General features: G+C 50.0%; 4 non-coding genes and 64 pseudogenes across 4 annotated transcripts; all 68 read left to right on the top strand.

Annotated features, from left to right (window-relative positions):
* Positions 1-4: 4 nt before the first annotated feature.
* On the top strand, positions 5-133 carry LOC144185636 (5S ribosomal RNA; annotated as a pseudogene).
* Positions 134-189: 56 nt separating this feature from the next.
* On the top strand, positions 190-318 carry LOC144183205 (5S ribosomal RNA; annotated as a pseudogene).
* Positions 319-374: 56 nt separating this feature from the next.
* On the top strand, positions 375-493 carry LOC144184575 (5S ribosomal RNA; annotated as a pseudogene).
* A 56-nt stretch (positions 494-549) lies between these two features.
* LOC144187086 (5S ribosomal RNA) lies at positions 550-658 on the top strand (annotated as a pseudogene).
* A 56-nt stretch (positions 659-714) lies between these two features.
* Positions 715-833, top strand: LOC144191403 (5S ribosomal RNA; annotated as a pseudogene).
* A 56-nt stretch (positions 834-889) lies between these two features.
* LOC144187425 (5S ribosomal RNA) lies at positions 890-1,008 on the top strand (annotated as a pseudogene).
* A 56-nt stretch (positions 1,009-1,064) lies between these two features.
* On the top strand, positions 1,065-1,183 carry LOC144183994 (5S ribosomal RNA; annotated as a pseudogene).
* A 56-nt stretch (positions 1,184-1,239) lies between these two features.
* On the top strand, positions 1,240-1,368 carry LOC144184415 (5S ribosomal RNA; annotated as a pseudogene).
* A 56-nt stretch (positions 1,369-1,424) lies between these two features.
* LOC144185694 (5S ribosomal RNA) lies at positions 1,425-1,553 on the top strand (annotated as a pseudogene).
* A 56-nt stretch (positions 1,554-1,609) lies between these two features.
* Positions 1,610-1,738, top strand: LOC144181937 (5S ribosomal RNA; annotated as a pseudogene).
* Positions 1,739-1,794: 56 nt separating this feature from the next.
* On the top strand, positions 1,795-1,923 carry LOC144186413 (5S ribosomal RNA; annotated as a pseudogene).
* Positions 1,924-5,395: 3,472 nt separating this feature from the next.
* On the top strand, positions 5,396-5,514 carry LOC144190946 (5S ribosomal RNA; annotated as a pseudogene).
* A 56-nt stretch (positions 5,515-5,570) lies between these two features.
* On the top strand, positions 5,571-5,689 carry LOC144189720 (5S ribosomal RNA; annotated as a pseudogene).
* Positions 5,690-5,745: 56 nt separating this feature from the next.
* On the top strand, positions 5,746-5,864 carry LOC144188493 (5S ribosomal RNA; annotated as a pseudogene).
* Positions 5,865-5,920: 56 nt separating this feature from the next.
* LOC144183402 (5S ribosomal RNA) lies at positions 5,921-6,039 on the top strand (annotated as a pseudogene).
* A 56-nt stretch (positions 6,040-6,095) lies between these two features.
* Positions 6,096-6,214, top strand: LOC144188631 (5S ribosomal RNA; annotated as a pseudogene).
* A 56-nt stretch (positions 6,215-6,270) lies between these two features.
* On the top strand, positions 6,271-6,389 carry LOC144187325 (5S ribosomal RNA). Its single transcript, XR_013324846.1, has one exon. It is a non-coding gene; the product is annotated as a 5S ribosomal RNA (ribosomal RNA).
* Positions 6,390-6,445: 56 nt separating this feature from the next.
* LOC144182221 (5S ribosomal RNA) lies at positions 6,446-6,564 on the top strand (annotated as a pseudogene).
* A 56-nt stretch (positions 6,565-6,620) lies between these two features.
* Positions 6,621-6,739, top strand: LOC144182488 (5S ribosomal RNA; annotated as a pseudogene).
* A 56-nt stretch (positions 6,740-6,795) lies between these two features.
* On the top strand, positions 6,796-6,914 carry LOC144191547 (5S ribosomal RNA; annotated as a pseudogene).
* Positions 6,915-6,970: 56 nt separating this feature from the next.
* Positions 6,971-7,099, top strand: LOC144185585 (5S ribosomal RNA; annotated as a pseudogene).
* Positions 7,100-7,155: 56 nt separating this feature from the next.
* LOC144185885 (5S ribosomal RNA) lies at positions 7,156-7,284 on the top strand (annotated as a pseudogene).
* A 56-nt stretch (positions 7,285-7,340) lies between these two features.
* On the top strand, positions 7,341-7,459 carry LOC144190945 (5S ribosomal RNA; annotated as a pseudogene).
* Positions 7,460-7,515: 56 nt separating this feature from the next.
* On the top strand, positions 7,516-7,634 carry LOC144191696 (5S ribosomal RNA; annotated as a pseudogene).
* Positions 7,635-7,690: 56 nt separating this feature from the next.
* Positions 7,691-7,809, top strand: LOC144191723 (5S ribosomal RNA; annotated as a pseudogene).
* A 56-nt stretch (positions 7,810-7,865) lies between these two features.
* LOC144188837 (5S ribosomal RNA) lies at positions 7,866-7,984 on the top strand (annotated as a pseudogene).
* Positions 7,985-8,040: 56 nt separating this feature from the next.
* Positions 8,041-8,159, top strand: LOC144188630 (5S ribosomal RNA; annotated as a pseudogene).
* A 56-nt stretch (positions 8,160-8,215) lies between these two features.
* Positions 8,216-8,334, top strand: LOC144187313 (5S ribosomal RNA). Its single transcript, XR_013324845.1, has one exon. It is a non-coding gene; the product is annotated as a 5S ribosomal RNA (ribosomal RNA).
* Positions 8,335-8,390: 56 nt separating this feature from the next.
* Positions 8,391-8,509, top strand: LOC144182220 (5S ribosomal RNA; annotated as a pseudogene).
* Positions 8,510-8,565: 56 nt separating this feature from the next.
* Positions 8,566-8,684, top strand: LOC144182486 (5S ribosomal RNA; annotated as a pseudogene).
* A 56-nt stretch (positions 8,685-8,740) lies between these two features.
* On the top strand, positions 8,741-8,859 carry LOC144190909 (5S ribosomal RNA; annotated as a pseudogene).
* Positions 8,860-8,915: 56 nt separating this feature from the next.
* LOC144182482 (5S ribosomal RNA) lies at positions 8,916-9,034 on the top strand (annotated as a pseudogene).
* Positions 9,035-9,090: 56 nt separating this feature from the next.
* On the top strand, positions 9,091-9,209 carry LOC144191114 (5S ribosomal RNA; annotated as a pseudogene).
* A 56-nt stretch (positions 9,210-9,265) lies between these two features.
* Positions 9,266-9,384, top strand: LOC144191068 (5S ribosomal RNA; annotated as a pseudogene).
* Positions 9,385-9,440: 56 nt separating this feature from the next.
* On the top strand, positions 9,441-9,559 carry LOC144191858 (5S ribosomal RNA; annotated as a pseudogene).
* Positions 9,560-9,615: 56 nt separating this feature from the next.
* On the top strand, positions 9,616-9,744 carry LOC144186355 (5S ribosomal RNA; annotated as a pseudogene).
* A 56-nt stretch (positions 9,745-9,800) lies between these two features.
* On the top strand, positions 9,801-9,919 carry LOC144189751 (5S ribosomal RNA; annotated as a pseudogene).
* Positions 9,920-9,975: 56 nt separating this feature from the next.
* Positions 9,976-10,094, top strand: LOC144188583 (5S ribosomal RNA; annotated as a pseudogene).
* Positions 10,095-10,150: 56 nt separating this feature from the next.
* Positions 10,151-10,269, top strand: LOC144182272 (5S ribosomal RNA; annotated as a pseudogene).
* Positions 10,270-10,325: 56 nt separating this feature from the next.
* Positions 10,326-10,444, top strand: LOC144187883 (5S ribosomal RNA; annotated as a pseudogene).
* A 56-nt stretch (positions 10,445-10,500) lies between these two features.
* On the top strand, positions 10,501-10,619 carry LOC144184428 (5S ribosomal RNA; annotated as a pseudogene).
* Positions 10,620-10,675: 56 nt separating this feature from the next.
* Positions 10,676-10,794, top strand: LOC144182485 (5S ribosomal RNA; annotated as a pseudogene).
* A 56-nt stretch (positions 10,795-10,850) lies between these two features.
* LOC144189520 (5S ribosomal RNA) lies at positions 10,851-10,969 on the top strand (annotated as a pseudogene).
* Positions 10,970-11,025: 56 nt separating this feature from the next.
* LOC144184144 (5S ribosomal RNA) lies at positions 11,026-11,144 on the top strand (annotated as a pseudogene).
* A 56-nt stretch (positions 11,145-11,200) lies between these two features.
* LOC144182481 (5S ribosomal RNA) lies at positions 11,201-11,319 on the top strand (annotated as a pseudogene).
* A 56-nt stretch (positions 11,320-11,375) lies between these two features.
* Positions 11,376-11,494, top strand: LOC144191102 (5S ribosomal RNA; annotated as a pseudogene).
* Positions 11,495-11,550: 56 nt separating this feature from the next.
* LOC144191067 (5S ribosomal RNA) lies at positions 11,551-11,669 on the top strand (annotated as a pseudogene).
* Positions 11,670-11,725: 56 nt separating this feature from the next.
* On the top strand, positions 11,726-11,844 carry LOC144188836 (5S ribosomal RNA; annotated as a pseudogene).
* Positions 11,845-11,900: 56 nt separating this feature from the next.
* On the top strand, positions 11,901-12,029 carry LOC144186354 (5S ribosomal RNA; annotated as a pseudogene).
* Positions 12,030-12,085: 56 nt separating this feature from the next.
* Positions 12,086-12,204, top strand: LOC144187920 (5S ribosomal RNA; annotated as a pseudogene).
* A 56-nt stretch (positions 12,205-12,260) lies between these two features.
* On the top strand, positions 12,261-12,379 carry LOC144190276 (5S ribosomal RNA; annotated as a pseudogene).
* A 56-nt stretch (positions 12,380-12,435) lies between these two features.
* LOC144190402 (5S ribosomal RNA) lies at positions 12,436-12,554 on the top strand (annotated as a pseudogene).
* A 56-nt stretch (positions 12,555-12,610) lies between these two features.
* On the top strand, positions 12,611-12,729 carry LOC144191015 (5S ribosomal RNA; annotated as a pseudogene).
* Positions 12,730-12,785: 56 nt separating this feature from the next.
* On the top strand, positions 12,786-12,904 carry LOC144183301 (5S ribosomal RNA; annotated as a pseudogene).
* Positions 12,905-12,960: 56 nt separating this feature from the next.
* Positions 12,961-13,079, top strand: LOC144187648 (5S ribosomal RNA; annotated as a pseudogene).
* A 56-nt stretch (positions 13,080-13,135) lies between these two features.
* LOC144191091 (5S ribosomal RNA) lies at positions 13,136-13,254 on the top strand (annotated as a pseudogene).
* A 3,427-nt stretch (positions 13,255-16,681) lies between these two features.
* On the top strand, positions 16,682-16,800 carry LOC144187901 (5S ribosomal RNA; annotated as a pseudogene).
* A 56-nt stretch (positions 16,801-16,856) lies between these two features.
* LOC144184104 (5S ribosomal RNA) lies at positions 16,857-16,975 on the top strand. The gene has a single exon (XR_013324764.1). It is a non-coding gene; the product is annotated as a 5S ribosomal RNA (ribosomal RNA).
* Positions 16,976-17,031: 56 nt separating this feature from the next.
* LOC144185546 (5S ribosomal RNA) lies at positions 17,032-17,150 on the top strand (annotated as a pseudogene).
* A 56-nt stretch (positions 17,151-17,206) lies between these two features.
* LOC144185136 (5S ribosomal RNA) lies at positions 17,207-17,325 on the top strand (annotated as a pseudogene).
* Positions 17,326-17,381: 56 nt separating this feature from the next.
* Positions 17,382-17,500, top strand: LOC144189298 (5S ribosomal RNA; annotated as a pseudogene).
* A 56-nt stretch (positions 17,501-17,556) lies between these two features.
* LOC144191078 (5S ribosomal RNA) lies at positions 17,557-17,675 on the top strand (annotated as a pseudogene).
* A 56-nt stretch (positions 17,676-17,731) lies between these two features.
* Positions 17,732-17,850, top strand: LOC144187915 (5S ribosomal RNA; annotated as a pseudogene).
* Positions 17,851-21,275: 3,425 nt separating this feature from the next.
* LOC144191113 (5S ribosomal RNA) lies at positions 21,276-21,394 on the top strand (annotated as a pseudogene).
* Positions 21,395-21,450: 56 nt separating this feature from the next.
* LOC144183989 (5S ribosomal RNA) lies at positions 21,451-21,569 on the top strand. Its single transcript, XR_013324763.1, has one exon. It is a non-coding gene; the product is annotated as a 5S ribosomal RNA (ribosomal RNA).
* Positions 21,570-21,625: 56 nt separating this feature from the next.
* LOC144183487 (5S ribosomal RNA) lies at positions 21,626-21,744 on the top strand (annotated as a pseudogene).
* A 56-nt stretch (positions 21,745-21,800) lies between these two features.
* LOC144185124 (5S ribosomal RNA) lies at positions 21,801-21,919 on the top strand (annotated as a pseudogene).
* Positions 21,920-21,975: 56 nt separating this feature from the next.
* LOC144181991 (5S ribosomal RNA) lies at positions 21,976-22,094 on the top strand (annotated as a pseudogene).
* The last annotated feature ends 1,215 nt before the right edge of the window (positions 22,095-23,309 follow it).

Below are 23,309 nucleotides of genomic sequence, written 5' to 3'. Positions count from 1 at the left end.
TACCGCTCACGGCCATACCACCCTGAAAAGGCCCGATCTCGTCCGATCTCGTCCGATCTAGGAAGCCAAGCATGGTTCGGCCTGGTTAGTACCTGATTGGGAGACCGCTTGGGAATACCAGGTGCTGTGAGCATCATACCCCGCATCTTTTTCGACATTTCATGGGTGTCCATCTGCTAGTGCAGTACCGCTCACAGCCATACCACCCTGAAAAGGCCCGATCTCGTCCGATCTCGTCCGATCTCGGCAGCCAAGCATGGTTCGGCCTGGTTAGTACCTGATTGGGAGACCGCTTGGGAATACCAGGTGCTGTGAGCATCATACCCCGCATCTTTTTCGACATTTCATGGGTGTCCATCTGCAGAAGCAGTACCGCTCACGGCCATACCACCCTGAAAAGGCCCGATCTCGCCCAATCTCGGAAGCCAAGCATGTTTCGGCCTGGTTAGTACCTGATTGGGAGACCGCTTGGGAATACCAGGTGCTGTGAGCATCATACCCCGCATCTTTTTCGACATTTCATGGGTGACCATCTGCTAGTGCAGTACCGCTCACGGCCATACCACCCTGAAAAGGCCCGATCTCGGCAGCCAAGCATGGTTCGGCCTGTTTAGTACCTGATTGGGAGACCGCTTGGGAATACCAGGTGCTGTGAGCATCATACCCCGCATCTTTTTCGACATTTCATGGGTGTCCATCTGCAAGAGCAGTCCCGCTCACGGCTATACCACCCTGAAAAGGCCCGATCTCGTCCGATCTCGGAAGCCAAGCATGGTTCGGCCTGTTTAGTACCTGATTGGGAGACCGCTTGGGAATACCAGGTGCTGTCAGCATCATACCCCGCATCTTTTTCGACATTTCATGGGTGTCCATCTGCTAGTGCAGTTCTGCTCATGGCCATACCACCCTGAAAAGACCTGATCTCGTCCGATCTCGGAAGCCAAGCATGGTTCGGCCTGGTTAGTACCTGATTGGGAGACCGCTTGGGAATACCAGGTGCTGTGAGCATCATACCCCGCATCTTTTTCGACATTTCATGGGTGTCCATCTGCAAGAGCAGTACCGCTCACGGCCTTACCACCCTGAAAAGGCCCGATCTTGTCCGATCTCGGCAGCCAAGCATGGTTCGGCCTGGTTAGTACCTGATTGGGAGACCGCTTGGGAATACCAGGTGCTGCGAGCATCATACCCCGCATCTTTTTCGACATTTCATGGGTGTCCATCTGCAAGAGCAGTACCGCTCACGGCCATGCCACCCTGATAAGGCCCGATCGCGTCCGATCTCGTCCGATCTCGGCAGCCAAGCATGGTTTGGCCTGGTTAGTACCTGATTGGGAGACCGCTTGGGAATACCAGGTGCTGTGAGCATCATACCCCGCATCTTTTTCCACATTTCATGGGTGTCCATCTGCTAGTGCAGTACCGCTCACGGCCATACCACCCTGATAAGGCCCGATCTCGTCCGATCTCGTCCGATCTCGGCAGCCAAGCATGGTTCGGCCTGTTTAGTACCCGATTGGGAGACCGCTTGGGAATACCAGGTGCTGTGAGCATCATACCCCGCATCTTTTTCGACATTTCATGGGTGTCCATCTGCAAGAGCAGTACCGCTCACGGCCATACCACCCTGAAAAGGCCCGATCTCGCCCGATCTCGTCCGATCTCGGCAGCCAAGCATGGTTCGGCCTGGTTAGTACCTGATTGGGAGACCGCTTGGGAATACCAGGTGCTGTGAGCATCATACCCCGCATCTTTTTCGACATTTCATGGGTGTCCATCTGCAAGAGCAGTACCGCTCACGGCCATATCACCCTGATAAGGCCCGATCTCGCCCGATCTCGTCCGATCTCGGCAGCCAAGCATAGTTCGGCCTGGTTAGTACCTGATTGGGAGACCGCTTGGGAATACCAGGTGCTGTGAGCATCATACCCCGCAACTTTTTCGACATATCATGGGTGTCCATCTGCAAGAGCAGTACCGCTCACGGCCATACCACCCTGAAAAGGCCCGATGGCGGCGCGCACGGGTGCAGCGGCTCACTGCTCTCCAGTTCGTTCGCTTTTCTACAGTCGCCAAGACCTAATCACTGTCGGAAGGAAAGGCAAGAAACCTAAATCTATGACCTTCGATATCCCCGAGAACATCCGGAGACCTCCGGGATCTCAGTGGATATTCAGCCCTCCAAAAGTACGACGTAGACGACGAAGAGAAAGAAAACAGAAACGGGGTTGCCGGTCAGGCTTAGCGGTTAGGCTAAGACAACAACCTTTCCGAACCCCGCTTCCTAGTATCTTTCTGACAAATGCCCGATCCATTACCCACAAAATGGATGAGTTGGAACTTCGAGTTGCTACCAACAGCTTCGTAAGGTATTGCAACATTATTCTCATCACGGAAACATGGCTACACCAGCATATACCCGACGCTGCGCTATCGCTAGCTAGCCGAACGCTTTTTCGGAACGATCGTTCCAAAGAACTAACAGGAAAAAGCAAAGGCGGTGGACTATGCATGTACATTCACAATGAATGGTGCTGTAACAACAAGATCATTGACACCCACTGTTCTCCGGATTTGGAGCTATTGGCAATACGATGCAGACCATACTACCTGCCGAGGGAGCTAACGGTCGTCATAGTAACGGCTATCTACATACCTCCAAATGCTAACGTCAACACGGCTCTCGACTTACTGCTAACGGCTGTAAATAAACAACAGCTCGACCACCCTGATGGAGTCTTTATTGTCGCTGGTGACTTCAACAAAGCAAGTTTAAAGACTGTCCTACCTAAGTTCATCCAATATGTCAAATGCAATACAAGACAAGACAAAATTCTCGACCATGTCTACTCGAACATCAAACATGCCTATAAAGCTGATCCTCTCCCACATCTAGCTGGTTCAGACCATCTTTGTATATCTCTAACCCCTGCGTACAACACACTCCGAACGCAGACAAAGCCAAAAATAAAGTCAATAAAAACTTGGCCCGAGAACGCTCTTTCTAAACTGCAGGACTGCTTTTCCCGCACCAACTGGGAACTTTTTGAACACAACGACCTCCTGGACTATACAGAAAATGTACTCTCCTACATCAGAAACGGCATTGACAACGTCACTACAAACAAACGGATACGAGTTTTTCCAAATCAAAAACCCTGGATGACCAAAGAGACACAAGCACTTATCAAATGCCGTAACACCGCCTACAGATCGGGGGACAAAAGAAAGTATAGAGCTGCCAGAGCTGAGCTGAAAAGGGGCATAAAGAAGGCCAAGGCAGCATATACTAAGAAAATCGAAGAGCACTTCAAAGAAAACAACCCAAAGAAGATGTGGCAGGGAATACGACATATCACTAACTACAAGAACAATTCCATGTCTGTAAACGCGAATGTCTCACTAGCGGAGGAACTGAACCATTTCTTTGCCCGCTTTGAATCTGACAAATCAAACCAAGTGTCAACACTCCCACCACCACCCTGCGACAATACACTGGAGTTTCAGGAACAGGAAGTGAGACTGGAAATGCAGGCTGTGAACACCAGGAAGGCTGCTGGTCCAGACGGAATACCTGGCAAAGTGCTCAAAGCCTGTGCTGATCAGCTGGCAGGAGTCTTCACGGACATTTTCAATCGGTCCTTGCAACAATCCATCGTTCCTGCCTGCCTAAAATCTGCCACCATCATTCCTGTCCCCAAAAAGCCAACCATCGGCAGCTTGAACGATTACAGGCCTGTTGCTCTCACGCCTGTGATCATGAAGTGCTTTGAAAAGTTGGTGGCCCGACACATCAGAAAGACAATTCCCCCCTCAGTTGACCCGCACCAGTTTGCTTATAGGGAAAACAGGTCCACTGAGGATGCTATCGCCGTGGCTCTTCACACAGCACTGAGCCACCTGGAGCACCAGGGGAACTATGTGAGGATGCTTTTCATAGACTACAGCTCAGCCTTCAACACCATCAAGCCGGACATCCTGAAGGACAAACTCTACCACCTTGGACTATCCTCTTCAATCTGCTGCTGGATAAAGAACTTCTTGACTGGTCGACCACAAACGGTCAGAATGGGTCCACACCTCTCTTCCTCCATCACACTAAACACAGGCTCACCACAAGGCTGTGTACTGAGTCCTCTCCTGTACTCCCTGTACACATACGACTGCACACCAGCCCACCAGTCAAACTCTATCATCAAATTCGCCGATGACACCACTGTGATCGGACTCATCTCTGGCGGGGATGAGTCAGCTTACAGAGACGAGGTCGACAAACTGTCTTCTTGGTGCTCGGCGAACAATCTTACACTGAATACCGCAAAGACTAAAGAAATAATCTTGGACTTTCGCAAGCGCAGCACAGAACTGGCCCCACTCCTCATTAACGGAGTATGTGTAGACAGGGTCCAATCGTTCAAATTCCTGGGAGTCCACGTCACGGATAGGCTCTCCTGGTCCACAAACACCACAGTGTTAGTGAAGAAGGCCCAGAAACGACTCCACTTCCTCAGGGTACTGAGAAGGGACAAGTTGGACACCAAGCTTCTGGCAACCTTCTACAGAGCCACTGTGGAGAGCATCCTGACTTACGGCATCACAGTGTGGTATACCGGAAGCACGACAGCAGACAAAAAAGCCATACAGAGAGTGATAAACACTGCCCAGAAGATCGTCGGCTGCTCTCTGCCATCGCTAGAAGACATTGCCAACCCCCGATACCTCAGAAGAGCCGGGTCCATTGTTGGAGACCCATACCACCCTGGACACGGCCTGTTCCAGTTGCTTCCATCTGGCAGACGCTACAGGTCCTACAAAGCACGGACAAACAGGCTCAAGGACAGCTTCTTCCCAACTGCCATCAGGTCTCTGAACCTGCAGCAACACGTGACGTGACGACTACACATATCCCTACTATGAAATTAAGTCAAGTCGAATTGAAGAAACAGGAAGGTTGTTTGGTGCAGATCTACCTTCCACAGGATGACTGAGGGAGGGTAAGTATAAAGACAGAGGTAAGTGATCCATCTTATTCTTGTTGGCATCGGTGAGGCAACTTGTAGTCGCCGGAAAATGGCGCTCAAGGCGGAGAGCTAACAAGTATGAATATGTCATAAATGTGTCTGGCCTGGGAAGACGAACTTGTGGAGAAGCACTATACAATTTCGTCATACGCTGCTGAGGGTATGATGACTACTAGGCTTTTTGTCAAGTCAATGATGACGACAATGCCTATGTCTGATTTTCATTTTTCATTTCGTCCGATCTCGGCAGCCAAGCATGGTTCGGCCTGGTTAGTACCTGATTGGGAGACCGCTTGGGAATACCAGGTGCTGTGAGCATCATACCCCGCATCTTTTTCGACATTTCATGGGTGTCCATCTGCTAATGCAGTACCGCTCACGGCCATACCACCCTGAAAAGGCCCGATCTCGTCCGATCTCGGAAGCCAAGCATGGTTCGGCCTGTTTAGTACCTGATTGGGAGACCGCTTGGGAATACCAGATGCTGTGAGCATCATTCCCCGCATCTTTTTCGACATTTAATGGGTGTCCATCTGCAAGTGCAGTATCGCTCATGGCCATACCACCCTGAAAAGGCCCAATCTCGTCCGATCTTGGAAGCCAAGCATGGTTCGGCCTGTTTAGTACTTGATTGGGAGACCGCTTGGGAATACCAGGTGCTGTGAGCATCATACCCCGCATCTTTTTCGACATTTCATGGGTGTCCATCTGCAAGAGCAGTACAGCTCACGGCCATACCACCCTGAAAAGGCCCGATCTCGCCCGATCTCGGAAGCCAAGCATGGTTCGGCCTGGTTAGTACCTGATTGGGAGACCGCTTGGGAATACCAGGTGCTGTGAGCATCATACCCCGCATCTTTATCGACATTTCATGGGTGTCCATCTGCAAAAGCAGTACAGCTCACGGCCATACCACCCTGAAAAGGCCCGATCTCGTCCGATCTCGGCAGCCAAGCATGTTTCGGCCTGTTTAGTACCTGATTGGAAGACCGCTTGGGAATACCAGGTGCTGTGAGCATCATACCCCGCATCTTTTTCGACATTTCATGGGTGTCCATCTGCAAGAGCAGTACCGCTCACGGCCATACCACCCTGAAAAGGCCCGATCTTGTCCGATCTCGGAAGCCAAGCATGGTTCGGCCTGGTTAGTACCTGATTGGGAGACCGCTTGGGAATACCAGGTGCTGTGAGCATCATACCCCGCATCTTTTTCGACATTTCATGGGTGTCCATCTGCTAGTACAGTACCGCTCACGGCCATACCACCCTGAAAAGGCCCGATCTCGTCCGATCTCGGAAGCTAAGCATGGTTCGGCCTGGTTAGTACCTGATTGGGTGACCGCTTGGGAATACCAGGTGCTGTGAGCATCATACCCCGCATCTTTCTCGACATTTCATGGGTGTCCATCTGCAGGAGCAGTATCGCTCACGGCCATACCACCCTGAAAAGGCCCGATCTTGTCCGATCTTGGAAGCCAAGCATGGTTCGGCCTGTTTAGTACCTGATTGGGAGACCGCTTGGGAATACCAGGTGCTGTGAGCATCATACCCCGCATCTTTTTCGACTTTTCATTGGTGTCCATCTGCAATAGCAGTACCGCTCACGGCCATACCACCCTGAAAAGGCCCGATCTCGTCCGATCTCGGCAGCCAAGCATTGTTCGGCCTGGTTAGTGCCTGATTGGGAGACCGCTTGGGAATACCAGGTGCTGTGAGCATCATACCCCGCATCTTTTTCGACATTTCATGGGTGTCCATCTGCAAGAAGAGTACCGCTCACGGCCATACCACCCTTATAAGGCCCGATCTCGTCCGATCTCGGCAGCCAAGCATGGTTCGGCCTGGTTAGTACCTGATTGGGAGACCGCTTCGGAATACCAGGTGCTGTGAGCATCATACCCCGCATCTTTTTCGACATTTCATGGGTGTCCATCTGCAAGAGCAGTACCGCTCACGGTCATACCACCCTGATAAGGCCCGATCTCGCCCGATCTCGTCCGATCTCGGCAGCCAAGCATAGTTCGGCCTGGTTAGTACCTGATTGGGAGACCGCTTGGGAATACCAGGTGCTGTGAGCATCATACCCCGCAACTTTTTCGACATATCATGGGTGTCCATCTGCAAGAGCAGTACCGCTCACGGCCATACCACCCTGAAAAGGCCCGATCTCGCCCGATTTCGTCCGATCTCAGCAGCCAAGCATGGTTCGGCCTGGTTAGTACCTGATTGGGAGACCGCTTGGGAATACCAGGTGCTGTGAGCATCATACCCCGCATCTTTTTCGACATTTCATGGGTGTCCATCTGCTAATGCAGTACCGCTCACGGCCATACCACCCTGAAAAGGCCCGATCTCGTCCGATCTCGGAAGCCAAGCATGGTTCGGCCTGTTTAGTACCTGATTGGGAGACCGCTTGGGAATACCAGATGCTGTGAGCATCATTCCCCGCATCTTTTTTGACATTTAATGGGTGTCCATCTGCAAGTGCAGTATCGCTCATGGCCATACCACCCTGAAAAGGCCCAATCTCGTCCGATCTTGGAAGCCAAGCATGGTTCGGCCTGTTTAGTACTTGATTGGGAGACTGCTTGGGAATACCAGGTGCTGTGAGCATCATACCCCGCATCTTTTTCAACATTTCATGGGTGTCCATCTGCAAGAGCAGTACAGCTCACGGCCATACCACCCTGAAAAGGCCCGATCTCGCCCGATCTCGGAAGCCAAGCATGGTTCAGCCTGGTTAGTACCTGATTGGGAGACCGCTTGGGAATACCAGGTGCTGTGAGCATCATACCCCGCATCTTTATCGACATTTCATGGGTGTCCATCTGCAAAAGCAGTACCGCTCACGGCCATACCACCCTGAAAAGGCCCGATCTCGTCCGATCTCGGCAGCCAAGCATGGTTCGGCCTGTTTAGTACCTGATTGGGAGACCGCTTGGGAATACCAGGTGCTGTGAGCATCATTCCCCGCATCTTTTTCGACATTTAATGGGTGTTCATCTGCAAGAGCAGTACCGCTCACGGCCATACCACCCTGAAAAGGCCCGATCTTGTCCGATCTCGGAAGCCAAGCATGGTTCGGCCTGGTTAGTACCTGATTGGGAGACCGCTTGGGAATACCAGGTGCTGTGAGCATCATACCCCGCATCTTTTTCGACATTTCATGGGTGTCCATCTGCTAGTCCAGTACCGCTCACGGCCATACCACCCTGAAAAGGCCCGATCTCGTCCGATCTCGGAAGCTAAGCATGGTTCGGCCTGGTTAGTACCTGATTGGGTGACCGCTTGGGAATACCAGGTGCTGTGAGCATCATACCCCGCATCTTTCTCGACATTTCATGGGTGTCCATCTGCAGGAGCAGTATCGCTCACGGCCATACCACCCTGAAAAGGCCCGATCTTGTCCGATCTTGGAAGCCAAGCATGGTTCGGCCTGTTTAGTACCTGATTGGGAGACCGCTTGGGAATACCAGGTGCTGTGAGCATCATACCCCGCATCTTTTTCGACTTTTCATTGGTGTCCATCTGCAATAGCAGTACCGCTCACGGCCATACCACCCTGAAAAGGCCCGATCTCGTCCGATCTCGGCAGCCAAGCATTGTTCGGCCTGGTTAGTGCCTGATTGGGAGACCGCTTGGGAATACCAGGTGCTGTGAGCATCATACCCCGCATCTTTTTCGACATTTCATGGGTGTCCATCTGCAAGAAGAGTACCGCTCACGGCCATACCACCCTTATAAGGCCCGATCTCGTCCGATCTCGGCAGCCAAGCATGGTTCGGCCTGGTTAGTACCTGATTGGAAGACCGCCTGGGAATACCAGGTGCTGTGAGCATGATACCCCGCATCTTTTTCGACATTTCATGGGTGTCCATCTGCTAGTGCAGTACCGCTCACGGCCATACCACCCTGAAAAGGCCCGATCTCGTCCGATCTCGGAAGCCACGCATGGTTCGGCCTGTTTAGTACCTGATTGGGAGACCGCTTGGGAATACCAGGGGCTGTGAGCATCATACCCCGCATCTTTTTCGAGATTTCATGGGTGTCCATCTGCTAGTGCAGTACCGCTCACGGCCATACCACCCTGAAAAGGCCCGATCTCGTCCGATCTCGGAAGCCAAGCATGGTTCGGCCTGGTTAGTACCTGATTGGGAGACCGCTTGGGAATACCAGGTGCTGTGAGCATCATACCCCGCATCTTTTTCGACATTTCATGGGTGTCCATCTGCTAGTGCAGTACCGCTCACGGCCATACCACCCTGAAAAGGCCCGATCTCGTCCGATCTCGGAAGCCACGCATGGTTCGGCCTGTTTAGTACCTGATTGGGAGACCGCTTGGGAATACCAGGTGCTGTGAGCATCATACCCCGCATCTTTTGCGACATTTCATGGGTGTCCATCTGCTAGTGCAGTACCGCTCACGGCCATACCACCCTGAAAAGGCCCGATCTCGTCCGATCTCGGCAGCCAAGCATGGTTCAGCCTGTTTAGTACCTGATTGGGAGACCGCTTGGGAATACCAGGTGCTGTGAGCATCATACCCCGCATCTTTTTCGACATTTCATGGGTGTCCATCTGCAAGAGCAGTACCGCTCACGGCCATACCACCCTGATAAGGCCCGATCTCGCCCGATCTCGTCCGATCTCGGCAGCCAAGCATGGGTCGGCCTGGTTAGTACCTGATTGGGAGACCGCTTGGGAATACCAGGTGCGGTGAGCATCATACCCCGCATCTTTTTCGACATTTCATGGGTGTCCATCTGCGAGAGCAGTACTGCTCACGGCCATACCACCCTGAAAAGGCCCGATCTCGTCCGGTCTCGGAAGCCAAGCATGGTTCGGCCTGGTTAGTACCTGATTGGGAGACCGCTTGGGAATAACAGGTGCTGTGAGCATCATACCCCGCATCTTTTTCGACATTTCATGGGTGTCCATCTGCTGGCGCAGTACCGCTCACGGCCATACCACCCTGAAAAGGCCCGATCTCGTCCGATCTCGGAAGCCAAGCATGGTTCGGCCTGGTTAGTACCTGATTGGGAGACCGCTTGGGAATACCAGGTGCGGTGAGCATCATACCCCGCATCTTTTTCGACATTTCATGGGTGTCCATCTGCAAGAGCAGTACTGCTCACGGCCATACCACCCTGAAAAGGCCCGATCTCGTCCGATTTCGGAAGCCAAGCATGGGTCGGCCTGGTTAGTACCTGATTGGGAGACCGCTTGGGAATACCAGGTGCGGTGAGCATCATACCCCGCATCTTTTTCGACATTTCATGGGTGTCCATCTGCAAGAGCAGTACTGCTTACGGCCATACCACCCTGAAAAGGCCCAATCTCGTCCGATCTTGGAAGCCAAGCATGGTTTGGCCTGGTTAGTACCTGATTGGGAGACCGCTTGGGAATACCAGGTGCTGTGAGCATCATACCCCGCATCTTTTTCGACATTTCATGGGTGTCCATCTGCAAGAGCAGTACTGCTCACGGCCATACCACCCTGAAAAGGCCCGATCTCGTCCAATCCCGGAAGCCAAGCATGGTTCGGCCTGGTTAGTACCTGATTGGGAGATCGCTTGGGAATACCAGGTGCTGTGAGCATCATACCCCGCATCTTTTTCGACTTTTCATTGGTGTCCATCTGCAATAGCAGTACCGCTCACGGCCATACCACCCTGAAAAGGCCCGATCTCGTCCGATCTCGGCAGCCAAGCATTGTTCGGCCTGGTTAGTGCCTGATTGGGAGACCGCTTGGGAATACCAGGTGCTGTGAGCATCATACCCCGCATCTTTTTCGACATTTCATGGGTGTCCATCTGCAAGAAGAGTACCGCTCACGGCCATACCACCCTTATAAGGCCCGATCTCGTCCGATCTCGGCAGCCAAGCATGGTTCGGCCTGGTTAGTACCTGATTGGGAGACCGCTTGGGAATACCAGGTGCTGTGAGCATGATACCCCGCATCTTTTTCGACATTTCATGGGTGTCCATCTGCTAGTGCAGTACCGCACACGGCCATACCATCCTGAAAAGGCCCGATCTCGTCCGATATCGGAAGCCAAGCATGGTTCGGCCTGGTTAGTACCTGATTGGGAGACCGCTTGGGAATACCAGGTGCTGTAAGCATCATACCCAGCATCTTTTTCGACATTTCATGGGTGTCCATCTGCAAGAGCAGTACCGCTCACGGCCATACCACCCTGAAAAGGCCCGATCTCGTCCGATCTCGGAAGCCACGCATGGTTCGGCCTGTTTAGTACCTGATTGGGAGACCGCTTGGGAATACCAGGGGCTGTGAGCATCATACCCCGCATCTTTTTCGAGATTTCATGGGTGTCCATCTGCTAGTGCAGTACCGCTCACGGCCATACCACCCTGAAAAGGCCCGATCTCGTCCGATCTCGGAAGCCAAGCATGGTTCGGCCTGGTTAGTACCTGATTGGGAGACCGCTTGGGAATACCAGGTGCTGTGAGCATCATACCCCGCATCTTTTTCGACATTTCATGGGTGTCCATCTGCTAGTGCAGTACCGCTCACGGCCATACCACCCTGAAAAGGCCCGATCTCGTCCGATCTCGGAAGCCACGCATGGTTCGGCCTGTTTAGTACCTGATTGGGAGACCGCTTGGGAATACCAGGTGCTGTGAGCATCATACCCCGCATCTTTTGCGACATTTCATGGGTGTCCATCTGCTAGTGCAGTACCGCTCACGGCCATACCACCCTGAAAAGGCCCGATCTCGTCCGATCTCGGCAGCCAAGCATGGTTCGGCCTGTTTAGTACCTGATTGGGAGACCGCTTGGGAATACCAGGTGCTGTGAGCATCATACCCCGCATCTTTTTCGACATTTCATGGGTGTCCATCTGCAAGAGCAGTACCGCTCACGGCCATACCACCCTGATAAGGCCCGATCTCGCCCGATCTCGTCCGATCTCGGCAGCCAAGCATGGGTCGGCCTGGTTAGTACCTGATTGGGAGACCGCTTGGGAATACCAGGTGCGGTGAGCATCATACCCCGCATCTTTTTCGACATTTCATGGGTGTCCATCTGCAAGAGCAGTACTGCTCACGGCCATACCACCCTGAAAAGGCCCGATCTCGTCCGGTCTCGGAAGCCAAGCATGGTTCGGCCTGGTTAGTACCTGATTGGGAGACCGCTTGGGAATACCAGGTGCTGTGAGCATCATACCCCGCATCTTTTTCGACATTTCATGGGTGTCCATCTGCTAGTGCAGTACCGCTCACGGCCATACCACCCTGAAAAGGCCCGATCTCGTCCGATCTCGGAAGCCAAGCATGGGTCGGCCTGGTTAGTACCTGATTGGGAGACCGCTTGGGAATACCAGGTGCGGTGAGCATCATACCCCGCATCTTTTTCGACATTTCATGGGTGTCCATCTGCAAGAGCAGTACTGCTTACGGCCATACCACCCTGAAAAGGCCCAATCTCGTCCGATCTCGGAAGACAAGCATGGTTTGGCCTGGTTAGTACCTGATTGGGAGACCGCTTGGGAATACCAGGTGCTGTGAGCATCATACCCCGCATCTTTTTCGACATTTCATGGGTGTCCATCTGCAAGAGCAGTACTGCTCACGGCCATACCACCCTGAAAAGGCCCGATCTCGTCCAATCTCGGAAGCCAAGCATGGTTCGGCCTGGTTAGTACCAGATTGGGAGATCGCTTGGGAATACCAGGTGCTGTGAGCATCATACCCCGCATCTTTTTCGACATTTCATGGGTGTCCATCTGCAAGTGCAGTACTGCTCACGGCCATACCACCCTGAAAAGGCCCGATCTCGTCCGATCTCGGCAGCCAAGCATGGTCCGGCCTGTTTAGTACCTGATTGGGAAACCGCTTGGGAATACCAGGTGCTGAGAGCATCATACCCCGCATCTTTTTCGACATTTCATGGGTGTCCATCTGCAAGAGCAGTACCGCTCACGGCCATACCACCCTGAAAAGGCCCGATCTCGTCCGATCTCGGAAGCCAAGCATGGTTCGGCCTGTTTAGTACCTGATTGGGAGACCGCTTGGGAATACCAGGTGCTGTGAGCAGCATACCCCGCATCTTTTTCGACATTTCATGGGTGTCCATCTGCAAAAGCAGTACCGCTCACGGCCATACCACCCTGAAAAGGCCCGATCTCGTCCGATCTCGGAAGCCAAGCATGGTTCGGCCTGGTTAGTACCTGATTGGGAGACCGCTTGGGAATACCAGGTGCTGTGAGCATCATACCCCGCATCTTTTTCGACATTTCATGGGTGATCTATCTGAAATCCAGATCAAATTCTGGATTTCAGATAGATCAGTTGTCATCATGCACCTTTTACCAAGACTGGACCTATAGTAGGACTTAGATGGAGAGCTATCTTAAAAAGAACATGTCCTCATTACTTGGGGGAGAAACAAAGGATCCAAAATCACTCAGAGCTGTCAGGAGTGGTTGGATTGCCTTTCCTGGCATGACGTCACGATAACTATCAGCTGTCACTAATTACGTGATTAGATTATTTTTGGTATTTAAGCATTATGATTTTCTGTGGACGCGGTTGGATCGACTGGTTAAGTTCTGGTTTCGTTTCCTGTTAATCCTCGTAGTAATTGCTGTTTCCATTGACGCCACGCCGCATGTTCAGTTCGTTTGTAATGAGTGGTCAAGCCAAGTTGTTTAAGTTATGTTACCCCGTTTATTAAATCAACCAACAAGAGCTACAGATCTGCCTCACCTTTCCAATTACTTCGGCGACTCTGCATCTGGGTTCAACTTACCCTACGATCGCGTCGCACTACGCGGCGAAATCGTAACAGCACGATCCAACCATTATGGACCCAGCGGAGCGCCACCCACGCTCGCGCCGACGCACTCGGCGACGCAAACCATCCACCTCGAAGACACCGGACTGCTTGGAATGTATAAGAAACCCCTCAGAATCGTTTAGGAATTTTGTAATGGACACACCGTGGTGCGGGGCTCTCAGGCACATCATTTCTAGAGATGAGCCACAGCTGGTAGAAGAGTTAGAGCCGCAGCGTACTCATACGCCCCACCACTGCTATGCACGTCGCCCTGGGAAGCCTTTACCGTTTCATCATGATGCCCAGGTGCGTACAACCACCAGAGAGCGCCCAAGTTATCTTATGCCTATGCCCAGAGGAATTGATTCACCATGGAGGGAGCCTGAAGATTCTGGTGAGGAGGACACCCGTTGAGGAAGTTCCCCACGGCCAGCAGCGTGGCCAGGATCTTCTTGAAGGTCCGGTTGCCGGCCAGCTGCTCCATGCCCAACTTCAGGTCAAACAGGGGCTCGGCGATCTCCTGCTCGAGTGCCTCATAGTTGAGTTTGAAAGACCACAGCTGCAGGCGGGGGGTCAAGGCGCTGACGGAAGCCAGGCCCGAGAGGAATTCCTCGGCCGTCCCCAGGGGAACGTCGGGATTGGCCGAGCGAGCCTCGCGGATCTTCTGCTTCTCCTCCTCTGTGGGCGTCATGCTCAGGATCTTCTCCACACCCTCCTTGTTGATGGCAAAGTCGTCAAAGTTGAGGATGGCGCTCTTGATGACGTGAACGGCGGGCAGGACCGTCATCCCGATGTTGATGGCGGTGCTCCGCTTGGAGTCCAGAACCAGGATCTCGGACTTTTTGCTCTCTGGCGCTTTCTTGGCCCATGGCGTCTCTTTGGCCCTGGACTCAAAGAGGTGCTCCAGCTTCCCCATGTCCACTTGGACCTTGTCCAGTGACGCCAAAAATAATCTAATCACGTAATTAGTGACAGCTGATAGTTATCGTGACGTCATGCCAGGAAAGGCAATCCAACCTCTCCTGACAAGAGCATCAAATAAAGACAATTTGTCGGTCTTTCGGGAACAGATTTTCTTGAAAAATAACCCTTTCGCTATGATTTCTAGAATTTTACTGACATAATGCAAGTGCATTCGCAGCTAGCCCTCAGAGATAAAATGAGTTGGATTTCCATCTCCAACAATACCAGCCGATATGTTATTTGAGGTTCTTGATCTGAATGAATTAAATGACCTCCGGTATGCAGTACAACTGTAGAGCAATTACTTTAAATTATGTTCATTCTTTTGTCCCCCGCCTGGTGCCCGTAGATAGCTGGGATAGGCCTTAGCACCCCCCGTGACCCTTGTGAGGATAAGCGGTTGAGAGAATGAATGAATGAAAGAATACTAAACAATGTCTTTCACATGACGATCATTTATACTAAACAATTACTATTAGTTTAAGCATGTGAAACTATGATAAAATATGATTTGGATTTTACAGCATGTTTTCGTAACCTGTTTTATGTTTATTTATATAAACAATAGACACCTTGTAAAGCATTGCTGTTGCTTCACATGTATTTCTTAGGGGCCTAACATTCAACCACATCTAAGCAGCAGTACTTGTAGACTTGCATTCTGTGAAGCGCAAAGTGTCCTTCTGTTCTAAAGAGACAGAACAGCAAGAAAAGGACTCTGTGCAACCTTCTTTACTCTGTAACAGCGGGATGATGCTTTTTGTGTAGAAAGGATGGAGTACAAAGTGTAAGCGAATGAGTGGAAAGTACTGCAGACAATGTATGACTGTTTTTTTCTATTTTTTTTCCGTGCAGTTGAGGAGTGTAGTTTGCAAGATCCAGCATGCCAGTACTATTGAATGCTGGGTATTTTGCTGAGCCTTCTTTAAAAATTACTTCTCTTATCATGTAAAAGTAGTGATATCTGAACAGACAGAAGAATAGTCAGTCATTTTCTTCTTAAAAAAATAAAAATAAAATACTTGTGGTTGCTAGAGTTATACAGTAAAAAAGGGGTGTGTGCATGTGGTGGTGGAGCAATATAATTTTAGTTTCAGTGAAATGAAAAATCTACAATAGTGTTCCAATAAATTGGTGGTTATTGAAGTGCTATACCAATTGAATGTAATTTCTGGTAAAATTCTGTAGCTCCAGTGTTTAACCATAAATCCTATGTGATTTTTTGTTTTACAGTATAAAATGTGAAAACACTTATAAATCCCATTTAAATTCAGTGAATTCATTTAGTTGTGCTGCCACTACAACATTGCACCCAATCAGTTAGTCTTTAATTGAATCTGATTACCAGTCGATTTGAATTGAATGACTTGACCCCGCTGAGATATTTTCTCTAAAAGAATAATGGAGTTGCTTATTTGACTATTTAGTATTGTTATTTTGTTATCTTTTTGCATTTGGTGCTTTTTTTAAACATCTACTACTTTACATTATAATTGCTTGATCTGAGGTAGTTGGGTTGTAAAGGTTTAAATCAAAATTCAAAGTACGGTAATACACATATATACACACGATGCAACAGATGTGCAGTCCATTTGCAGCGTCCAGAAGTAAAACAACATGTGAAAATTGAGTGTATAGAGTGCAAAAAGTCTTACTGCAATCAAGCTGACTTTACTCCTTTGTTATTATTGCTGACTCAAAGACAAATACCAATTTGGCCTGAAATGCACAAAAGTAAAACATAGCTGTATATATTCCTGCCTTTTCCCCCCTCTTTTATAACCTGAATATTCCAACTGACTTTGAATAATGTCAAATCCCAATTGATTTGGGTAGCAGGTGTAGAAGGTCGAATTAATACTTTAGCTCATGGGTGTCCATCTGCAAGAGCAGTACCGCTCACGGCCATACCACCCTGAAAAGGCCTGATCTCGTCCGATCTCGGAAGCCAAGCATGGTTCGGCCTGGTTAGTACCTGACTGGGAGACCGCTTGGGAATACCAGGTGCTGTGAGCATCATACCCCGCATCTTTTTCGACATTTCATGGGTGTCCATCTGCTAGTGCAGTACCGCTCACGGCCATACCACCCTGAAAAGGCCCGATCTCGTCCGATCTTGGAAGCCAAGCATGGTTGGGCCTGGTTAGTACCTGGTTGGGAGACCGCTTGGGAATACCAGGTGCTGTGAGCATCATACCCCGCATCTTTTTCGACATTTCATGGGTGTCCATCTGCAAAAGCAGTACCGCTCACGGCCATACCACCCTGAAAAGGCCCGATCTCGCCCGTTCTCGGAAGCCAAGCATGGTTAGACTTGTTTAGTACCAGATTGGGAGACCGCTTGGGAATACCAGGTGCTGTGAGAACCATGCCCCGCATCTTTTTCGACATTTCATGGGTGTCCATCTGCTAGTGCAGTACCGTTCACGGCCATACCACCCTGAAAAGGCCCGATCTCGTCCGATCTCGGAAGCCAAGCATGGTTCGGCCTGGTTAGTACCTGATTGGGAGACCGCTTGGGAATACCAGGTGCTGTGAGCATCATACCCCGCATCTTTTTCGACATTTCATGGGTGTCCATCTGCAAGAGCAGTACCGCTCACGGCCATACCACCCTGAAAAGGCCCGATCTCCTCCGATCTCGGAAGCCAAGCATGGTTCGGCCTGTTTAGTACCTGATTGGGAGACCGCTTGGGAATACCAGGTGCTGTGAGCAGCATACCCCGCATCTTTTTCGACATTTCATGGGTGTCCATCTGCAAAGGCAGTACCGCTCACGGCCATACCACCCTGAAAAGGCCCGATCTCGTCCGATCTCGGAAGCCAAGCATGGTTCGGCCTGGTTAGTACCTGATTGGGAGACCGCTTGGGAATACCAGGTGCTGTGAGCATCATACCCCGCATCTTTTTCGACATTTCATGGGTGTCCATCTGCTAGTGCAGTACCGCTCACGGCCATACCACCCTGAAAAGGCCCGATCTCGTTCGATCTCGGAAGCCAAGCATGGTGCGGCCTGGTTAGTACCTGATTGGGAGACCGCTTGGGAATACCAGGTGCTGTGAGCATCATACCCCGCATCTTTTTCGACATTTCATGGGTGATCTATCTGAAATCCAGATCAAATTCTGGATTTCAGATAGATCAGTTGTCATCATGCACCTTTTACCAAGACTGGACCTATAGTAGGACTTAGATGGAGAGCTATCTTAAAAAGAACATGTCCTCATTACTTGGGGGAGAAACAAAGGATCCAAAATCACTCAGAGCTGTCAGGAGTGGTTGGATTGCCTTTCCTGGCATGACGTCACGATAACTATCAGCTGTCACTAATTACGTGATTAGATTATTTTTGGTATTTAAGCATTATGATTTTCTGTGGACGCGGTTGGATCGACTGGTTAAGTTCTGGTTTCGTTTCCTGTTAATCCTCGTAGTAATTGCTGTTTCCATTGACGCCACGCCGCATGTTCAGTTCGTTTGTAATGAGTGGTCAAGCCAAGTTGTTTAAGTTATGTTACCCCGTTTATTAAATCAACCAACAAGAGCTACAGATCTGCCTCACCTTTCCAATTACTTCGGCGACTCTGCATCTGGGTTCAACTTACCCTACGATCGCGTCGCACTACGCGGCGAAATCGTAACAGCACGATCCAACCATTATGGACCCAGCGGAGCGCCACCCACGCTCGCGCCGACGCACTCGGCGACGCAAACCATCCACCTCGAAGACACCGGACTGCTTGGAATGTATAAGAAACCCCTCAGAATCGTTTAGGAATTTTGTAATGGACACACCGTGGTGCGGGGCTCTCAGGCACATCATTTCTAGAGATGAGCCACAGCTGGTAGAAGAGTTAGAGCCGCAGCGTACTCATACGCCCCACCACTGCTATGCACGTCGCCCTGGGAAGCCTTTACCGTTTCATCATGATGCCCAGGTGCGTACAACCACCAGAGAGCGCCCAAGTTATCTTATGCCTATGCCCAGAGGAATTGATTCACCATGGAGGGAGCCTGAAGATTCTGGTGAGGAGGACACCCGTTGAGGAAGTTCCCCACGGCCAGCAGCGTGGCCAGGATCTTCTTGAAGGTCCGGTTGCCGGCCAGCTGCTCCATGCCCAACTTCAGGTCAAACAGGGGCTCGGCGATCTCCTGCTCGAGTGCCTCATAGTTGAGTTTGAAAGACCACAGCTGCAGGCGGGGGGTCAAGGCGCTGACGGAAGCCAGGCCCGAGAGGAATTCCTCGGCCGTCCCCAGGGGAACGTCGGGATTGGCCGAGCGAGCCTCGCGGATCTTCTGCTTCTCCTCCTCTGTGGGCGTCATGCTCAGGATCTTCTCCACACCCTCCTTGTTGATGGCAAAGTCGTCAAAGTTGAGGATGGCGCTCTTGATGACGTGAACGGCGGGCAGGACCGTCATCCCGATGTTGATGGCGGTGCTCCGCTTGGAGTCCAGAACCAGGATCTCGGACTTTTTGCTCTCTGGCGCTTTCTTGGCCCATGGCGTCTCTTTGGCCCTGGACTCAAAGAGGTGCTCCAGCTTCCCCATGTCCACTTGGACCTTGTCCAGTGACGCCAAAAATAATCTAATCACGTAATTAGTGACAGCTGATAGTTATCGTGACGTCATGCCAGGAAAGGCAATCCAACCTCTCCTGACAAGAGCATCAAATAAAGACAATTTGTCGGTCTTTCGGGAACAGATTTTCTTGAAAAATAACCCTTTCGCTATGATTTCTAGAATTTTACTGACATAATGCAAGTGCATTCGCAGCTAGCCCTCAGAGATAAAATGAGTTGGATTTCCATCTCCAACAATACCAGCCGATATGTTATTTGAGGTTCTTGATCTGAATGAATTAAATGGCCTCCGGTATGCAGTACAACTGTAGAGCAATTACTTTAAATTATGTTCATTCTTTTGTCCCCCGCCTGGTGCCCGTAGATAGCTGGGATAGGCCTTAGCACCCCCCGTGACCCTTGTGAGGATAAGCGGTTGAGAGAATGAATGAATGAAAGAATACTAAACAATGTCTTTCACATGACGATCATTTATACTAAACAATTACTATTAGTTTAAGCATGTGAAACTATGATAAAATATGATTTGGATTTTACAGCATGTTTTCGTAACCTGTTTTATGTTTATTTATATAAACAATAGACACCTTGTAAAGCATTGCTGTTGCTTCACATGTATTTCTTAGGGGCCTAACATTCAACCACATCTAAGCAGCAGTACTTGTAGACTTGCATTCTGTGAAGCGCAAAGTGTCCTTCTGTTCTAAAGAGACAGAACAGCAAGAAAAGGACTCTGTGCAACCTTCTTTACTCTAACAGCGGGATGATGCTTTTTGTGTAGAAAGGATGGAGTACAAAGTGTAAGCGAATGAGTGGAAAGTACTGCAGACAATGTATGACTGTTTTTTTCTATTTTTTTTCCGTGCAGTTGAGGAGTGTAGTTTGCAAGATCCAGCATGCCAGTACTATTGAATGCTGGGTATTTTGCTGAGCCTTCTTTAAAAATTACTTCTCTTATCATGTAAAAGTAGTGATATCTGAACAGACAGAAGAATAGTCAGTCATTTTCTTCTTAAAAAAATAAAAATAAAATACTTGTGGTTGCTAGAGTTATACAGTAAAAAAGGGGTGTGTGCATGTGGTGGTGGAGCAATATAATTTTAGTTTCAGTGAAATGAAAAATCTACAATAGTGTTCCAATAAATTGGTGGTTATTGAAGTGCTATACCAATTGAATGTAATTTCTGGTAAAATTCTGTAGCTCCAGTGTTTAACCATAAATCCTATGTGATTTTTTGTTTTACAGTATAAAATGTGAAAACACTTATAAATCCCATTTAAATTCAGTGAATTCATTTAGTTGTGCTGCCACTACAACATTGCACCCAATCAGTTAGTCTTTAATTGAATCTGATTACCAGTCGATTTGAATTGAATGACTTGACCCCGCTGAGATATTTTCTCTAAAAGAATAATGGAGTTGCTTATTTGACTATTTAGTATTGTTATTTTGTTATCTTTTTGCATTTGGTGCTTTTTTTAAACATCTACTACTTTACATTATAATTGCTTGATCTGAGGTAGTTGGGTTGTAAAGGTTTAAATCAAAATTCAAAGTACGGTAATACACATATATACACACGATGCAACAGATGTGCAGTCCATTTGCAGCGTCCAGAAGTAAAACAACATGTGAAAATTGAGTGTATAGAGTGCAAAAAGTCTTACTGCAATCAAGCTGACTTTACTCCTTTGTTATTATTGCTGACTCAAAGACAAATACCAATTTGCCCTGAAATGCACAAAAGTAAAACATAGCTGTATATATTCCTGCCTTTTCCCCCCTCTTTTATAACCTGAATAATCCAACTGACTTTGAATAATGTCAAATCCCAATTGATTTGGGTAGCAGGTGTAGAAGGTCGAATTAATACTTTAGCTCATGGGTGTCCATCTGCAAGAGCAGTACCGCTCACGGCCATACCACCCTGAAAAGGCCTGATCTCGTCCGATCTCGGAAGCCAAGCATGGTTCGGCCTGGTTAGTACCTGACTGGGAGACCGCTTGGGAATACCAGGTGCTGGGAGCATCATGCCCCGCATCTTTTTCGACATTTCATGGGTGTCCATCTGCTAGTGCAGTACCGCTCACGGCCATACCACCCTGAAAAGGCCCGATCTCGTCCGATCTTGGAAGCCAAGCATGGTTGGGCCTGGTTAGTACCTGGTTGGGAGACCGCTTGGGAATACCAGGTGCTGTGAGCATCATACCCCGCATCTTTTTCGACATTTCATGGGTGTCCATCTGCAAAAGCAGTACCGCTCACGGCCATACCACCCTGAAAAGGCCCGATCTCGCCCGATCTCGGAAGCCAAGCATGGTTAGACTTGTTTAGTACCAGATTGGGAGACCGCTTGGGAATACCAGGTGCTGTGAGAACCATGCCCCGCATCTTTTTCGACATTTCATGGGTGTCCATCTGCTAGTGCAGTACCGTTCACGGCCATACCACCCTGAAAAGGCCCGATCTCGTCCGATCTCGGAAGCCAAGCATGGTTCGGCCTGGTTAGTACCTGATTGGGAGACCGCTTGGGAATACCAGGTGCTGTGAGCATCATACCCCGCATCTTTTTCGACATTTCATGGGTGTCCATCTGCTAGTGCAGTACCGCTCACGGCCATACCACCCTGAAAACGCCCGATCTCGTTCGATCTCGGAAGCCAAGCATGGTGCGGCCTGGTTAGTACCTGATTGGAAGACCGCTTGGGAATACCAGGTGCTGTGAGCATCATACCCCGCATCTTTTTCGACATTTCATGGGTGATCTATCTGAAATCCAGATCAAATTCTGGATTTCAGATAGATCAGTTGTCATCATGCACCTTTTACCAAGACTGGACCTATAGTAGGACTTAGATGGAGAGCTATCTTAAAAAGAACATGTCCTCATTACTTGGGGGAGAAACAAAGGATCCAAAATCACTCAGAGCTGTCAGGAGTGGTTGGATTGCCTTTCCTGGCATGACGTCACGATAACTATCAGCTGTCACTAATTACGTGATTAGATTATTTTTGGTATTTAAGCATTATGATTTTCTGTGGACGCGGTTGGATCGACTGGTTAAGTTCTGGTTTCGTTTCCTGTTAATCCTCGTAGTAATTGCTGTTTCCATTGACGCCACGCCGCATGTTCAGTTCGTTTGTAATGAGTGGTCAAGCCAAGTTGTTTAAGTTATGTTACCCCGTTTATTAAATCAACCAACAAGAGCTACAGATCTGCCTCACCTTTCCAATTACTTCGGCGACTCTGCATCTGGGTTCAACTTACCCTACGATCGCGTCGCACTACGCGGCGAAATCGTAACAGCACGATCCAACCATTATGGACCCAGCGGAGCGCCACCCACGCTCGCGCCGACGCACTCGGCGACGCAAACCATCCACCTCGAAGACACCGGACTGCTTGGAATGTATAAGAAACCCCTCAGAATCGTTTAGGAATTTTGTAATGGACACACCGTGGTGCGGGGCTCTCAGGCACATCATTTCTAGAGATGAGCCACAGCTGGTAGAAGAGTTAGAGCCGCAGCGTACTCATACGCCCCACCACTGCTATGCACGTCGCCCTGGGAAGCCTTTACCGTTTCATCATGATGCCCAGGTGCGTACAACCACCAGAGAGTGCCCAAGTTATCTTATGCCTATGCCCAGAGGAATTGATTCACCATGGAGGGAGCCTGAAGATTCTGGTGAGGAGGACACCCGTTGAGGAAGTTCCCCACGGCCAGCAGCGTGGCCAGGATCTTCTTGAAGGTCCGGTTGCCGGCCAGCTGCTCCATGCCCAACTTCAGGTCAAACAGGGGCTCGGCGATCTCCTGCTCGAGTGCCTCATAGTTGAGTTTGAAAGACCACAGCTGCAGGCGGGGGGTCAAGGCGCTGACGGAAGCCAGGCCCGAGAGGAATTCCTCGGCCGTCCCCAGGGGAACGTCGGGATTGGCCGAGC

This window comes from Stigmatopora nigra, unplaced genomic scaffold (assembly GCF_051989575.1).
Source record: "Stigmatopora nigra isolate UIUO_SnigA unplaced genomic scaffold, RoL_Snig_1.1 HiC_scaffold_24, whole genome shotgun sequence".
Taxonomy (NCBI): Eukaryota; Metazoa; Chordata; class Actinopteri; order Syngnathiformes; family Syngnathidae; genus Stigmatopora; species Stigmatopora nigra.
The sequence above is the reverse complement of the archived record's forward strand: the minus strand, read 5'-3'. Positions and strand labels throughout refer to the sequence as shown.